The following is a 13,250-nucleotide window of genomic DNA, read 5'->3' on the forward strand; positions in this document are numbered from 1 at the left end:
GTATACCAAAAGCAAAACCTGACAATGAAAGAAGAAAATATCACCTTTCTAATGATGTAAAGCAGGTGCTCGTAGGTAATCAAACAACGAAGATATAACAATAGTAGCAAATAAAACCCCAATTTTCATTTTTGCGATTTTAACTATATTGACGAATATCACAGCTTTGGTTGAAAACTTTCCAAAAGCAAAGTCTGACTATGAAAGTAGAAGATCCCGTCTTCACAGTGATGCAAACTAGGTCGGCGTAGGTAACCAAATAACGGAGATATCGCAATAGTCGGTAATACATCCCATTTTTCTATTTTTTTGGAAATCACGCTACAGGTCGCAATTTTAATCGGATCGTCACGAAAACTTAAGGGTTAATGGGGGTCTCACAGATGAAGAAGCCTATTGATTTTGGTGTTGGTCGGATAATAATTAGGGGTCGGAATGGGCAAACACTTATTTGGAGAAAAGTCAACATTTTATTTTAAAACCAATATCTCTGTTTCTTTAAGAGGTATATCAAAAGCAAAACCTGGCAAGGAAAGTAGAAAATATCACCTTTACAACGATGTAAAATAGGTTGTCGTAGGTGGTCAAATAGCAGAGATATGGCAATAGTCGATAATGCATCCCATTTTCCGATTTTCTTGTAATCACGCTACATGTCGCAATTTTGATCGGATCGTCACGAAATTTTGGGGGTTAATGGGGGTCCCAAAGAGAAAGAAGCCTATTGATTTTGATGATGGTCGGATAATATTCAGGGGTGGAATGGGCAAACACTTATTTGGAGAAAGGTCAACGTTTTATTTCAAAGCCAATATCTCTGTTTATTTAAGAGGTACATCTAAAGCAAAACCTGGCAAGGAAAGTAGAAAATATCACCTTTACAAGGATGTAAAGCAGGTTGTCGTAGGTGGTCAAATAGCAGAGATATGGCAATAGTCGATAATGCGTCCTATTTTCCAATTTTTTTGTAATCACGGTTTTTTGTAATCGGTCGCAATTTTCATCGGATCGTCACGAATTTTTTGGGAGTTGATGCGGGTCCCACAGAGGAAGAAGCCTATTTAGTTTGGTGATGGTCGGATAATATTCAGGAGTCGGAATAAGCGAAAAGCTTATGTGGAGAAATGTCAACGTTTTTTATGCGAATATCTCCGCTTCTGGTTGGAGTATTCCAAAAGGCAGAAGAAAAGATCTCGTTTATATTGATGCAAAGTATGTTGGCGTAAGTGAGCAAACCGAGATATTGCAAAATTCAGTAATAAACCCAATTTTTCCATTTTTTGTAATCACGCTACAAGTTGGAATTTTGATCGGATAGTGACAAAATTTTTGGGGGTAGATGGGGGCCCCACAGATGAAGAAGCCTATTGATATTGGTGATAGTCGGATAATATTTAGGGGTCGGAATGGGGAAAAACTCATTTGGAGACAAATTCAAAGTTTTTTTCTTTGTGAATATATCGGCTTCTAGTAGGGGTATACCAACGGCAAAGCCTGTCTATGGAAGAAGAAAATATTACCTTTACATTGGTGTAAAGCAGGTTGGCGAAGGTGGTCAAACAAGGGAGATACCACAATAGTCGGTAATGCATCCAATTCTTCAATTTTTTGCAATCAAGCTACAGGTCGTAATTTTGATCGGATGGTCACGTAATTTTGGTTGCTTATGGGGGTCCCAGAGAGAAAGAGGCATATTATTTTTGGTGGTAGTCGGATTATATTCCCTAAAAGAAATGTTTACCAGTGAAAAGCTTATGCACAGGGGTAGTGGTGTAGGGTATCACATGGTCGGCTCCGTCCCGACTATAGCCTTTGCTCACTTGTTTTTTTCTAATTTTTAGAATCAAACCAAAAAAATATTTCCAACAATATTTTCCAACAATAAGTTTTTCTCTTTTGTTGTTGCTATAATATGCTATTTATGTACACAATCTCTATAAATTTGGTATCATATTTTTCTACGCATTGTCTAGATTCCGCATATATTCTTTAATTTATTTTTTGAGGGTTTGTACGGATTCTGGGACAGGATAATTTGGATTTACTTCAAAATTTTTTTTATTATTTGTTGACTTTCCGCGAAAATAATAATAAATTTAATAACTATTTAAACATCTACGAATAGATATGGACTGCTGTTAACGATTTATGCATACATTTTCTCATAACAACAAAAAAGATATTTTTAAATATTTTTTTTTATATGAGAATAAAAACCGCTATAACTTTTGCGCGCATTGGCCAATTTCGTGAACGCGAGCAGATTTGAAACCGGATTTTTTTCCTTTACCTATGTACCAAAAACCGTAGATGTGCTCGTAAAAAAAATTTTTAATTTTTTTCAAATGGAATTGTAAAGGAATTTTGTTATTCGCCATATATTGGACACATGATACAATGATACAAGGTAACCTCACCCTCGCAGCTCACAGAGTTGTATTCGCTTTGCCGTCCCTTCATTGACAAAATGATTTTGACAAACTTTGTATGTATATGTTAACATATACATACATATGTCACTTATGTTTACATTTTCAATATCAATTTAAATTTTTCCTATAATTTGGAGTCGATTATTAATGTTCGTTCGTCCGGCTGGAGTATAACTCTCGAACGGATCAGCCGATGTGGTGCACATTTTGGTCCTCGTTACATTATATCTAAACTAGATGATCCATATCAGTCCGTACAACCCCCAAAAAAGTTCAATATTTTTCGCTGATGTGGTGCGTACGGGTAAGTAACCAGTTTGGTCCATAATTTGCATATCGTAATATTTCTTCTTGATATAGATGATAGATCGACTGTATCGGCCTCATCCCTTGGGTGTCTCCCACAAAAAATGTTGGCATAAATGCAGTTTGGACGCACGTCATGATATATTTTGCAGCATGCAGGATTTTTCGTGGGAAAATACATACTTCCGCTTTGTCCGAAATTTGCACATCAAAAAAGTTCTTCCAAACGTGCAACAAATCAAAGAACAAAAATGTTAGAGGATCGATTTGACATTTTTCCCAAAGGTATTCCTTGCGGTCTTGTTTAGAGCGATATAATGTGTTTTTTGGACAAGCGAATGCTTCCAGACATATTAGTCTAAAAGCTTCAAGAATTCCCACTGGTGGTCACAATAATTGAAAGGAGAGAGTGCGATTGGACCAACTTTTGCACAACGTAATATTTCTCTCAAATATGCGTCCTTGCTTCCTGACATGAGCCAAAGCTCAAAAAATCCTACGGTAACCAACTAAAATGGTTGTTTGGCACAATAACTATCGAGGGAAATGACTCCTAAAAATAGATCAAGTGCAAGATGGACTAAGACGTGTCGAAAAGTTTATAGCGCGTATTCGTAATCATGACTACAGCACTTGTTAATATATGTTTTATTTAGATGATATGTATTTTTGCATCATTGATGTTTAATAATAAAAAATTGGAAAGTTATTATGGCTACAACATTGTATTATTTTGTGCCGGGGGAATTAACACATTCTGACATATGGACCCGAAATGACACACTATTTAGTGCCACTCCTTCTCTCGCACTAAAGTTTTTTCCGTTTTTAATACCTACCCCACAAACGCATAAAATGCTATTTATTATTTTTTTATTAGGACATTTTTCAGCCTTTATTATTTTGTGTACAGCCGTAGAAGAGATTCTAATGAAAAAGCAGAAGACTAGGGCTGACTTCCGTATCGTCAGATGCTATGTTGTTTTTAAACTTCGTCAACATATTTCAATAAATGCATCAGAAATATAAATGATACATGTTTGGTTTTTAACTTCGTTAATAATGCGCAATTGCGACGTTCTGATCTACATAGCTTCGCATTTGTTAAGTATCACGGCATTATGAAACACAATACTTCAGACATTTGCAGTCATTTGCCAAGCATCTGACGTTACAAAATTCAGCCTACATATATTACAAATAATGGATAATAGTTTGGTGGCAACAGCAGAAAAGTGGCTCTTAACCAATTCAACGTTGTTCTCATTGAGATCTTGAGACGGCGGACATGAGGGAAGACCTTGGTGCGCAGATCACAGACAAGCTTGCTGATTGTTTCAGTTTATTAAGGCGAGACAAATAGGTATTAGCCATCTTGGGTTGACTGAAGTTGCATTCCTTCGATGACAAAACGATTCTCAAATGACAAAACGACCAACAATGCCACCATGAGCCAATTTCAACAAGTTCCGCTTGTCAACACTTGTGTTTCAATTCCGGGGAATGTTACGGAAATCACGACACAAGGATTCGTCTACGCAATATACGATGAAGGGTCCACAGCAGGCAATGCGAGGACGGTCGGGCATGGTTCCACAGTCAGCACGGAAGCGTTACACATTTGGTATTTTGCAACATTTGTACTTCATCAGAAACGATCAATGGCCTATAAATATGTCATCAATGTTGTGACCCTTAGATTGGACAAAGGTTGTTAAGCCGGAAGCAGCGACGACAGATACCAAAGCGTAGCTGGTTTAGTAATTGGTAGGGTACCATTGGGGAAGTCTTAGTAGGGGCGAACATGCGTGGCGGTCAAAAAGCAACTGTCAAGAGCGATGACTACAACAACAACCACCACGGACTCGGAGAATACAAGCAACAGCACCTGTAACAAGCAACACACATTCTGTATATAAAAATGTAATTCCATACATCAGCGCACCAATTCAATTACTTACCAGCCTTTTCGCTGACAACGAAATACGTTCTACGCTAGTTACGGTCATCAATTGATGAATATCGTTGACGACATCAAGGACAATGGCTTCCTTAAACACTGCTCGCAAGCAAACGCTCTTTTCCATTTCCCAATATACGAGACAACTTTTCGCATAGTTTGTGTATCTGCAGTCCGGAATTATACTAATTAAATGAATCACGAAAAGAACACACTTTCTCCCGCAATAGTGCCAAAGATGATGCTACATCGCTTGGCTAATTTAAATAATTATTAACTGAAATGTATTTGTTACAAAAAATTATATATGTACTAGATAAAATGTAAACAAACAATATTTTGTTATTGTTGTCATTGCCATACAATAACAACAACTTTCATATTGTTTGGAATGCAGGGTTGTATTTGGCAGCTCAAGGACGGTTTTTTCAAATGAGATTACCTCCTTATATTGGACACTAGAGTTATGGAATAATTAACTGTACAGGCAGCTGCCACTCAAAAAAAAAAAAAAAAAAAAAAAAAAAAAAAAAAACAAGCATATGCCCATGGAATAGTTGTTCTATTGTTCTAAAAGCTGATATATAATATAGAAACTGATTAGTACTGGTACGGAATAGCTGATCTATAAAGTGTTTGTTCAATATAAGATATGATACGTCAAACAGTTAATCAAACGCAGCCATTAGTCAAAAATAGTTGCTAAATTTAATATCTGATTTTTATAATTAATTGATAATCACAATTTCAGCATTGGCGGCAAGACATCACAGCTGTTGTTAAAAGCCTCTGTGTAATTTTCGTTTTATTTCCATGCTTACGTTTACTATATGCTTTGTACTTTGTTGGTAACTTCCCCAATCATTGAGCAAAAATACTACTGCTTAGTACTCTGTGATACGACAAAAGTCTCCCCCTGTTCTTTTCGAAATGTTATGTGGGAAATTCTTTATGTTGTACTTTGTGGTTCCTCACACAATTGCAACCAAATTTTACAACAGCTTTATTTTAAACTACATCACGTTCTGTCATAAATCTCTAAACACGTTTCAAGGATATGGTATAATTTTCATTGCTAAGTAAAAAGGAAGAAAAAATAAAATGGAACATTCTTTTATTATTTCAAAATATTTTTCTGCATCACCAAAGTCCTTGTGTTTTATGTCTTTATTATATACTGCAACTGCTGGTGGTGTTGTTGCTAATGTCTGGTTCATGAAGAATCGTGCATACATTTTTAGTAATATCTAACAATACATTGTTTCTAGTAGCATGTGTTATCCTTTAATCACAACGTGAGCATTTTCTTATTGTTGTAATGGTTTTCTGTTTCAATATTATAACGTTTATTTAAGATCGAACAAAAGGTCAAATGCAAGTAACACATTTGTGGTGTAACTGGTTGGTTGTTTGGTGGAATTGCTGTTCTTTGGTCGTTCAAAGTGTCCATTTGATATTAGATTTTATAGTGTTCACTCCTTGTGCTCTTATACCATAAATTTTTAATTTATAAGTCAAGGACATATTGCCACAAAAAAGGAATTCACACACACATACTTAGAGTGAAAATAAACATAGACAAACGTTAGACTACACTTGCTCAAGAAATCGTCCATATATACATACATACATACATACCATCCTCTGCCCGGTTTAGTTAGTTTGTTTAGGCCAAGAAATACACAGTAATTGTTTTACTATTATACGTTTCAAGGATACTGCGAAAGAAAAAAACACCACATTCACTTAACAGGAAGAGAAAAAATGTACCTAAAGCATTGTGCACTCAAAATATTGTGGTTGTGGTGGTTGGGAATTAAGAGAAAATTTATTTACATAACAAAAACTGATGTTGAGTTAGGTCATGCCAAATGTTTATGCCCTTTACAATAAGAAAAATTACAAACTTGTAATCAACGACAAATGTGTTTAAAAAAACACTTTCAAACTAGTTTTTTCCTCTCTTTCCCTATTATAGCCCACTACGTATGACTTCTTCCTTATGGCAATATAACGAAAAATTTTCTTGAAGTGTGTGTTACATTTTATACATTGGCAAAGTTAATGGCACTGTTATTGTTATTTGGTACGGGATTTCTGTTAAAACTCTATCTTAAAAAAAAACTTTTTGTCGTTGTATGGCCGCGAATTTGTTATTCTGCACATGGCTAAATAATTGATGAAACATTTATGTAAAAACTAATGGTTTACTATATGCCATAAATAATTTATAGATTTTTGTGGACTTCATTGGAAGTGGGTTAAATACTTACATTTCTGCAAACATTCAGTGACACCGGGTGGTGCTACAGGGAGAACACAGCATGCTAAGCTCCACTAAGAAAATACGTTATAAATATTGTGCCGTTGGGGCACATTGGGGGGTAAACGTACATACATACATATCTAATTGCTACTTTCTACGATTGTGACCGGTGTCACAAAAATGGAGAAGGAAAACTCCCGACTACATGTGAATTAATGTGAATTACATATATGTATACATACCGAATCACAAGTTAAAGTTTTATGAATTCTATGTGTTACAAGTATGCCTTCAAGACTAAATCAAATTTCTTAAAGATTCAGAAGATGTGAGCCTGACAAAGCGATCCCTTTTGTCATCAATACCTTAAGGCTTTGTGGGTCCATAACCGCGAAAGCGCAATAGGAAAAAAGTCGAGACGCTTTCCTTCTTTGTCTGATCTTCTATTACGCTGCTGTGTCGAATATGGTTAGGTTATTTAGTGTTGCACTGAATCTCACTTACTTTATAAGAAATCAATTTCATATTTGAAATCTTGAATCGAACCTCATTTTCGAAAAAGTATGGTCCAATGTCCCCGTCGGACTATAAACCCTAATGCTCGAAACAGCTCGAATTTTATCACCAATTTTTGTATTGCGGTCCAAAAAGGTGCTTTAATACGATCCAAAAATGCATTAGTTTTGTGAACTGTCATTAATCATGATCCAAACTTATTATCGAACAAGTAAAAAAGTATCAGTCAGCTTTGCCGACAGAGATATACCCTCAGCCTGTGTATATTGAAACAATTTTTTCCAAAAAACCTATGTATTTAGGGGGTTTTAAAATTTTTGGGCGTATGAACTGACAAAGATGTTGATTAAATATTAAAAGTTTTGCAGATGAGATACTTAAAGGAATGGATCGACATTGACCATTATGAAAGTGGATCTCCAGCCACTACATATGGTGGCATAGTGGGTTTTTACAAACTTCGAGCTGTTTGCTCAATAAGATGGAAGTTGCTTCAACAAAAATCAAAGTGATTCGATTGCAGGTCTTAAGGTGAACATATCCGAAATTTTGTGGAGGAAGTACCGGATGGAGTGGACAAATATAGTCCATATTTGAACCTGATCTATATCTGGTAGATATATTAGGATGTGTAAAGTATGGACCGATTCGGCCACTCCCTTCAAAAGTTATCGTGCGAACAACTTTTTCGAACATTTTTGAACTTTTGTGGGGGAGGTACCTGAAGGAGTGGACCGATATAGCTTACCTTCGAACTTAAACTGTGTTTGGACAAAATATTACTAAGGCCAAAATTTAGAAAAAATCGGCAGATCCGTTTGAGAGTTATCCTGCGCTCCAACCACCTCACACTGTGTCATGGGGGTTTTTTGCAACTTTCAGGCTTTTTACTCAGGAAGTGTGGACTTGCCCCTGATGAAACTTGTACCGTCGTATGGGGGCAGTGAATGCAAGTTGCTAAACAAAAATCAAAGCGATTCGAGAGCAGGTCCTGAACTGAACTTATCCGAAGGAGTGGACCGATTGAGTCCATATTGGAACCTCATCTAAGCCTGGTAGACATTTTACGATTTGCAAAGTATGGACCAAATCGGTTACTCCCTTCAACAGTTATCGTACGTACAATTTTCCGAACTTAAACTAAGTTTGGACCGAATCGGTTAATCCATTCAAGAGTTATCGTGCGCTCCAGCCAGCCAGACAGACAGACGGACGGACATTGTTCAATCGACTTGAAATTGTCTGAAACACATTTCGTCCAAACATACTTGGGGTCTAAAACCATTATTTCGATGAGCCACATTTTGCCCGTATGAAAGTGTATATACCCTCGTTAGCATAAATGCTGAGGGTATAAAAATTAAGACCCTATCACCCAGGCTGACCATATATCGCCACACGTTGAGGATGTAGAGGTTTCTCCAAAAATACTCTTGGTTTTCCGTGTCCCAAATGCTCGAAACAGCTCGAATTTTTCCACCAATTTCTGTATTACAGTCGGACAGGGTACTTCACGGCAACCCAAAAATTATTTAGTTTTGCGAACTGCCTCAGCCTTTAGGCTAAAGACAGTATATGTGAAAGAGCATAGCAGCAGTGGCATCTTATCAAAAAAAACATGAAATTTCAGTAAAATCCCTTGAAACGGTATTGGAAACTTTATTTTGTTTTTGATATATTATTCCGCTTAGAAAATTGGGTGTTTGTCATGAAACGTTGTGAATGGCATTATTGTTCCTCATTCTGATAGGCAGCTTGTCAAGAGTTTGGCTTGAGATAATTTTAATAAAAAAAATTTACACCTTTCGGAAATCAGACATTATATCCATTTTGGATTTGTGTGTAAAGCCTATAAATTTTCATAGGAACGCACGAAGATGAAAAGGTATCTTGGCAAACATTAGCAAATACCATGATAAGAGCATCTGAAGTGTTTTAACATCATTGCTAAAGCCTGAAGGTGTGGCGGTTGCCTGACTATCTACTAGAATTGATTTTGTGTGGATTGCTAATTTTGTATTTCAATAAATATCGTTTACATTTGCTTATATAAAAATGTATCTCTCAAATAAAATGATCCTAAATCTACCTCAATATCCTAAAGTAAAATTTTATTTAGCAGCATTTAAACCCCTTCACTTAAATTGTACCACACAAATATGTACATATTTGCAGTCACCTACCACAACTAAGGTAATCACCATTCGTGGTTGCAAGATGAATAACTTACTATTTGTTGTTGACTTCTCTACCCCTAAATTCTGAAGTGGACAAGAGAAAAGACTCGGTGCTTACACAAAATACTCAAACATTCAGTGTCCAATATCATCTCTTGACATCTTCTTTAGTAACCTGTCGTTGGTAACACGAGACCACACCAGACACACAGGCAACCTTGTACTACACAGTTTCCCTACCATGGTCTTGTTTTCCTTTGGCAAACATTTATTAATTGACGTTAATAACTCGCCGGGGTGGGAGGTGGTGGGTAACCATTAACGATATAATGTTGTGTGATATGTTGGCGTGTTGCACATTGCGTTTTCTACAAGTACGTACCTTATTAATTTATCTCCTGTTGGTCGGTAATTTTAGAGGTTGAAATAACCGACAACAGCAACGACTACTACAGTTGTTGTTAATTTGACGTAATGTTTTATGCTGCAGTGGTATAAACAATATCATTGAAAGCCATTATTTAATTGAAAACTAATGATAATTATGGATCATCTTTCATTGCTGAATACTACTTCTTGTATATCGAAGAAAGCGATGTCTACTACCGAACTGCTCTGTATGAGCCTGAGATTTTGTAAATTTTGAATCATTTTGAACTCTTTCAAAATTAGCAAAGTTTGTCTGATTATGATTTAAGTTCCTCTACGTTTCCATCATTTTCAATAGAATGACAGAAGCTCTTAGATAATGTGTAACTTGGTTTCCTATCTTTGAGTTTTTAGGCCTTTTCATCATCCTCATTACCGTGATAACGACCACCGTCAAAATCCATAATTCTCGAAAGGTGAATAACTCATATGTAGATTAACTATGTAGATTGACTAACGAAAATCTGTGATCATCGTGATTTATTGTACATACTGCACAACACACATTATATATTAAGCAGTTGGCCCGTTATCTAGCAGACTCGTTATTGCAATTTACATCAGAAGGAAAGGTCAGTAGTTGTTTTTCCATATGTAGGCCACTATGCCGGTATATGTCCTACAGGAAATGAAATATAGACTTAAACTATTTTTTTTATTTTTTATACAAAAGTAATGGTTCATTTCACCCGCTAAATAATCGTCCAAAATTGTAGGCATCTTCTTCTACCTAAACTCTTACCTCGTGCAAAATTTAATTATTGAGCTATAATTGCGAACTCTAGTGTGTTTATGACAACACTACAAACAATTAACTGGGTATATTAGGCTGTAACCCTGTTATCTTACCATGTACACCAACACAATTGAAATCAATAGAAAGATCAAGCGTTACTATTCCAAGTATACTCGTAGCTTACTTGCCCGGAATGTCTCTTCCAGGAAAAAATATATAAGCTGTATATTAAAATCTTTCACAATTTTCACACAAAAGTTGTTGTCCATTTAACCCTCTAAATATTATCTGATCGCAATCTCAAATTGCAAGCTTCTTCTTTATCATATTACTTACTTACTTAGCTGGCCTATTACAGAACATTTGTTCTATAGGCCGAACTAAGAAGAGATCTCCATTCCTCTCTATTTGTTGCTTTGCACTCTGGAATACCGCGCCTTTTCATCTCATCATCCACTTGTTTGCGCCATCTATTCCTTGGCCTGCCAATTCTGCGTGCACCGCCATGTGGCATGTATTCATACGCCTTTTTAGCGGGTTCATCATCGCTCATTCTAATGATATGGCCTAACCAACGCAATCGCTGCATCTCGATACGTTTAACTATATTGACGTCGTTGTATAGCAGATACAGCTGGTGGTTCATGCGACGTCGATATTCACCGTCAACGCAGATTGGTCCGTAGATCTTTCGAAGAATTTTTCTCTCAAACACACCAAGCACTGCCATGTCTGCTTGCGCAAGTACCCAGGCTTCGGAGCCATACATCAGCACGGGTAGTATCAGTGTTTTGTAGAGCGTTATTTTTGTTTAACGAGATGTGGCTTTGTTTTTAAACTGCTTACCTAAACCAAAGTAGCATCTGTTGGCCAATACAATTCTTCTTTTTATTTCACAACTGATGTCGTTTGTTGTGTTTACGGAGGTGCCGAGGTAGACGAAGTCTTTTACTACCTCAATATTATAGGAACCAACATCCACAGTCGGTCCGAGCTCAATGGATGCATTGCGCGTCGACACCATCAACTTGGTCTTCTCACCGTTTACCGCCAGACCCACTTTAGCAGATTCTCCTTCGACCTTCATAAAGGTATCAGTTACTTCTTTTACTGATCGCCCCATGATGTCTATATCATCAGCATAAGCAAGTAACATGTGGCTATTGGTGTAGATTGTGCCACTTCTTTTGACGTTTGCCTCTCGTATAACCTTTTCTAGCAGGATGTTGAAGAGGTCACACGAAAGGCTGTCTCCTTGTCTGAAACCTCTTTTGGTACCAAACTCTTCGGAGAGGTTCTTTCCTATTTTAACTGAGGACCTCGTGTCAGTTAAAGTCATTTTGCAAAGCCGGATGAGCTTTGCGGGGATGCCAAATTCAGACATAGCTTGGAATACCTTTGAACGCAGCGGGCTGTCGTAGGCTGCTTTATAATCGACAAAAAGGTGGTAGGTGTCGATCTGCATCTCTTAGGTCTTCTCCAGGATTTGCCGCAGGGTAAATATCTGGTCAATGGTGGACTTGCCAGGTCTAAAGCCGCATTGGTATGGTCCAATTATCTCGTTAACCATTGGCTTTAGTCGTTCGCACAATATCCCTGACACGATCTTGTAGGCAATAGGGAGTAGACATATGCCCCTATAGTTAGAGCATACAGTCTTATCTCCCTTCTTGTGGACGGGGCACAGGATACTCAGGTTCCAATCGTCGGGTACTCGTTCTTCCTGCCAGATGGTGCTAACTAGCTGATGAATACACCTTATCAGCGTGTCGCCTCCGGTTTTGAACAGCTCGGCTGGTAAGTCATCGGCCCCTGCTGCCTTATTATTCTTCAGCCGATTTATTGCTGTCTTTACCTCATCTTGGCTGGGCGGTATACATTCAATACCATCTTCTGGGATTGGGACTGTGGTATCTTCGTCGTCTTCGCTGCTATTGGATGCCAACAGATTTGAAAAATTTTCTTTCCATATCCTGAGTACACTATCTGTATCAGTTATCAAATTACCTTGCTGGTCTCTACAGGAGGATGTGCCTGTACCAAAGCCATCAGTTTGATGCTTGACTCTTTGGTAGAATTTTCGGACTTCATTCTGGCTCCTGTACATCTCGATTTGTTCACACTCCCGCTTTTCCATCTCTCTCTCTTTTTCTCCTCTCTCCTTTTCTCCCTGTATCTCTCTCGTGCGCTACGCGTTGCTACGGATTGTAAAGTAGCCTTATATGCCGCATTTTTTTCTTCGGTGGCAGCACGACACTCCTCATCATGGTACGATTTCTTGGTGGAGGTCTCTGGTATCCAAGTATGAATTTTGCGGCTGTTTGCATGGAGTGGGCAATGCTTTGTCATTGCGCTGATATGTTATCGGGATGAGGAGTGCTTTGATTAAGCAATTGGGCTAGTTGAGTGGAATATGCTGTGGCTATCT

General features: G+C 37.5%; 2 protein-coding genes across 3 annotated transcripts in view; one reads left to right on the plus strand and one right to left on the minus strand.

Annotated features, from left to right (window-relative positions):
• The window catches only part of PIG-K (Phosphatidylinositol glycan anchor biosynthesis class K), a 478,228-nt gene that overhangs the window by 391,303 nt on the left and 73,675 nt on the right, over positions 1–13,250 (minus strand). The gene's annotated exons all lie outside the window — the stretch shown is intronic.
• LOC141396711 (uncharacterized) overlaps positions 1–13,250 on the plus strand; it is a 253,927-nt gene that overhangs the window by 29,979 nt on the left and 210,698 nt on the right. The window lies entirely within an intron of this gene.

The sequence above is a fragment of the Musca autumnalis genome, unplaced genomic scaffold (genome assembly GCF_047663935.1).
Source record: "Musca autumnalis isolate F117 unplaced genomic scaffold, ASM4766393v1 scaffold_3, whole genome shotgun sequence".
In the NCBI taxonomy this organism is placed as follows: Eukaryota; Metazoa; Arthropoda; class Insecta; order Diptera; family Muscidae; genus Musca; species Musca autumnalis.